The following is a 4650-nucleotide window of genomic DNA, read 5'->3' as shown; positions in this document are numbered from 1 at the left end:
ACAGCAATCTTTGTTATGAGGAAACTCTAGGTGGGAGAGATGAGGCAAAGGCAAGGCCAGTGAGGGATGCTGCTATGAGTCAGCAGCAACTGATAGTCCTAGCAGCTGGGAAACAACTGGCTTTATCACCCTGAAGAAGGGATCTGAGCAGAGCAGCATAGTATATGCTAAGGAGGAAGAGCATAATGCTGAGCTGTAGAGCTCACTAGCTGTGTGCCCTTGGGCAAGATATTTAACCTTTTGTTATAAATTATTATACTGAATTTTTTACTACCTTTGTCCATTTAAAATAATTTTTTCACAAAACTATTTTTAATACTATTTAAAATAGGTTTAATCTATTTTTAGATTGTTGTCAGGCATGGTATTGTCATTTGCTTTTAACCCATTCATTCTGCTATAACAAAGTACCATAGACTTATAAACAACAGAAAGTTGTTTGAAATCTGCTTTTATTTTTTTCCAAGGTAGATTTCTCAAAAGTAAGGAATAGATAATAAGTAGATTAATAAATGTTTGTCTTGTTAACCGATTGATTATAGAAATGAAGGATGCAATCAGCCTTAAAACTATTTGACTAGGAGGGTGTTACTACAATTGTGTTCAGGGGTGGGGGGTGCGGATCCAGTTCTACCTGATGATACTACTGCTGATGGGAGAAGAGTAGAGCTGCAACTGGTGCATAGTGGCTCCCCAGAAATTGTTATATTTTCTAGGACAGTTATTAACTCCATTGTTGAGACTCACATTGTATAACTTGTAATTAAATACAGGGTGTCCCAAGGGTCACCCCTAAGTCATTATACATAGAGAAAATAGGAATTGTAGCTAAACGTATTTGTTTATTTGCAAAATATGCATTAGAAAATTTAACAAAATCTTTACAAAATATTCCCCATGTGTTGGCTGCCTTTTTCTACAATTTTGTAATGAATTTTTGTAAATAAAGGTACATTTAGCTACAGTTTCCCATTTTCTCTATGTATGGGGACTTTAGTGGCAACTCTTGGGATACCTTATAGATTATATGGTATTTTCGGAAGGAAATAATTACCAAACATGCATCATTTCCTAATTATTCGAGAGTATTCTACTACTTTCTGTGCTCTTCAGTTATTTACGTCTGCTGGATCTGTGTGGCATATATCATATAACAGAGTGCTGCTGCTCATCTCTTCCCAACTCTGTGCTCAGTGACAGCATGCTGGGAATGCTGCCACTGGAAATATGTACATATTGGTCATATTGACACCATGGAATTAGCAAACGCTACAGATCAGGACTTGATTTATTGTTTTGTTGATTATCTAGACTTAAGAAAGTGATGGAGGACCTGTGAATGAGGCAGATTATTTAAAAGCCAGTCAGCCTGTAGCCATTATATTGTAAAAAGCATAAGCGATTGAGGAAATATTCTTGCATTATTTGAAAACTATCATTCATTTGGGAGGCTGAGGCTGGTGGATTGCCTGAGCTTCAGGAGTTGGAGACCAGCCTGAACAGTTGAGACTCCCATCTCCAAAAATAGCCTGTAGTTCCAGCTACTCAAGAGGCTGAGATTGCTTTAGCCCAAGTGACAGGTTGCCGTGAGCTGTGACACCAAGGCACTCTACCCTGGGTAACAAAATGAAACTCTGTCTCAAACAAACAAACAAAAAACCTGACAACTATCACTCACTTCTGTAAAGAAGTTCACAGTCACTGACAAATAAGAGTTCTGACAAATGTCTTCCTTGTTTCATTTCCATCTTGTTAATGTAAATAAGTGTCAATCTGCATTTATGTCAGAACCACTCACTCATCAATTTCAACCACAGGTTGGCTATAGATGTAAGTTTGGCAAAGATCTTTGAAATATTTGTTGAGAATCCATTGGCTATTTAGACACTATAATCGAGTTGTATAATTTATTATTTGCAAATTTTGTGCTATACAACCATTACAGCAGTAAATTTTATAATAAACATATACACATATGCAACCTTTTTTTTTTTTTTACTAAGAAATGGTTGCTCAATATTTAATGGCATAGGACTGGTGGACATCAAGCATATGTACTCAATTCTAATATGAAGGAAGTAGATGATCTAATACAGGGTGGGGATAGGAGAATGAGGGAGCGAGGAGAGGGGAGGAGACAGAGGGATTGGTGGGGTCACCAAGTATGGTACATCTCTTGGGGGCAGAACACAATTATAAAAGGGACTTTATCTAACAAATGCAATCAGTGTAACCTAATTCTTTGTACTCTCAGTGACTCCCAAACAATAAAAATTATACGTCTCTCTTTTCAAAAACTATGCTACAGTTTGTACTCTCTGACAAAGAATGCCTGTCTTGGGACAGGTGTTTATGTGTCAGATTCAATGGTTACCTAATAGGATGAGCAGGAAAGGCCTTTACACACACTCGGGCAGATCAAGGCTCCTCGGGGCTCTCCTGGGAAGCCACCTCCATCTCCTACCCAACTGAAGTATTAGTGAACCTAAATGACTCCTATTTGGGAGAATGTAGCATTAGGGATTACTGTTCTGGCGGACTGAGGGATATGGGAGACTTACCCTGTGGAGAAGATAAAGCTCCTGAAAGGGACGTGAGCATAGAGAGTGAGGCCAGAACCTGAATGTGTCCATCGGGTGAGTTGCTCTGAGGGCTGAACTTCTTGGAGTGCTTCTTCTTGACTTGAAGCTATATCCTATTTGGGGGGTTCTGGGCCAGGCGTTTCAGGAGGAAAGTGAGGAGAAGTGTAGGCGTGAGATGTTCCCGACACTCTGAGGACAGAAGGGAAAGCAGCCCTTTCCCCAATTTACACTTTAGTGGGAGGGATGGGCCCCCCAATGCTAGTTTATAGAGAAGTTCAAAGGTGCCTGATGTTAGGCTAGAAAAGTTTGTAGAGAAGCCAAAAGAGGAAATTTAGGTGAAGCAGGGAAAGGGAAGTTCAGCCCCTAAATGCAGAATAGGCTGTTCTATTAAGATTAGCTTGGCTGTGAGGTGGAGTCCAGCCAAGGAATGTGAACATGGTGGTTTCTGTGCTGCAAGGCCACCTCCTCCCCCAGCCCTGAGAGGACACTTGCCTCTGGAGAAGGAAGCAGATAGTCACTGGGGAGAGAGAATTGACAGAGGATAAGCAGGCTGTGGGAGGGGAGGGTTCAAACCAACAGGGTGCAAATAACTTAGGAGAGAAGACAATAATTTGCTCCTTCCAGAACTTTTTTTCCTTGGTTTTCAAAGACCTGCCATCTGATCCTCTGATAGCTCCTTCTTTGTCCACCCGGGAGTGAGGAACAGAGCTTGAGTGGCAAGGCACGTTGCTGATAATTGAATAAGTCCTTGGAAGGAGTCCAGAAATAGTCCCAACCTTCTGTCTTATAAAATGATGGTATGAAGAAAAAGAGAAGCTTTTTGTCAAGTTCTGGACTTCCAGACTTGGGAGAGGGCACTAGGGGAAGTGCTGATTTAGTTGTGGTTTGGGGTGAGATGGGACCGCCTTAGAGTGGGGAAATAGTACTGTTGGCTGAGGGCTGCGACAGGCCCCTCTGTGTCCTCCCGACTTCAGCAGGGCCCAGGGCAGTTTAGATCAGATGACGAGCGCCATCTGCAGGTAGACAGCGGGCGGCAGCGGAAGACCTCCCAAGACTGTTTAGCATTAGTACAGATGGGAAATAAAAGCCTGGTAAACTCTCCCTGGCCCATTTTATTCTGAAATTCAGCTCCATTGTGATTGAGACACTGTTCAAGGTCCAGCCCCCAGGGGAGAGCAGCTCTAATTTTGGCACAGTCTAAGAGACCCGTCTACACCTGCTTCTGAGCTTCCTCTCCCCACTGGCTGCTGGTGCAATGGGGAGTGTCCTGCTCCTGAGGCTAATGCCACCAGGAATCCCACCACCTTCTCCCACTACCAGGATCTTCAGCCTTCCCTTCACTTCTTTTTATCAACACTTAAACATGTTTATAACTCTTTTATCTTAAAAATATTTTAAAATCCAGGAACAAAACCCACAACTCCCTGTCACCCCACACACTAAGGCCTAAGTCCCTCTTCCATCCACTGTGGCACTGCCAGGAAGAGCTGGCTACACCTGCTGCCTCCTGCCCTCCCTCTCTGTCTTCTCCCTCTCCTCTTTCTCACTGCCACCCTCCTCTTCCCCCCTCACCAGGAGACAGTGCTTGCCAGGTCCCAGCAGCCCAACAGCCACTTCTCTGACCTGAGGAACCACAGCACTGGAATGGTGACCCCTCCCTGGGACTCAGAGCACTGTATCATCATGGGTCAAGGATGCACACATCACCAGCCTCTTTTCCACCTCTCTGGCCACCCCACCATCCTCCCATCTCACAGATGCCACTATTGTTGGGCCACTTGCTCTGGCCATCCACGGATGACCAAGGAGTCATCCTTGAGCTTTCCTTCTCCCCTGACTCGGATCCTGGAACAAGTCCTGCGTTCAATGTCAGTTTAGAATCCACCCTTTTCTCTGTCCTTCCTCTGCCTGCAGCACCCTGGTCTCAGGCACCCAGTCTCTCACCTGGGACCCCACGGTAGCCACTTGGCTGACCTCCCTGCCTCCACTCTAGCCCATGCAGCAGCCAGAGGGATTCTGTACATGTAAATCACGTCACAGAACCCTCCCCCTTTTCCACACGTCTAGT

The sequence above is a fragment of the Otolemur garnettii genome, unplaced genomic scaffold (assembly GCF_000181295.1).
Source record: "Otolemur garnettii isolate 467f Iridium unplaced genomic scaffold, OtoGar3 scaffold00089, whole genome shotgun sequence".
Taxonomy (NCBI): domain Eukaryota; kingdom Metazoa; phylum Chordata; class Mammalia; order Primates; family Galagidae; genus Otolemur; species Otolemur garnettii.
The sequence above is the reverse complement of the archived record's forward strand: the minus strand, read 5'-3'. Positions refer to the sequence as shown.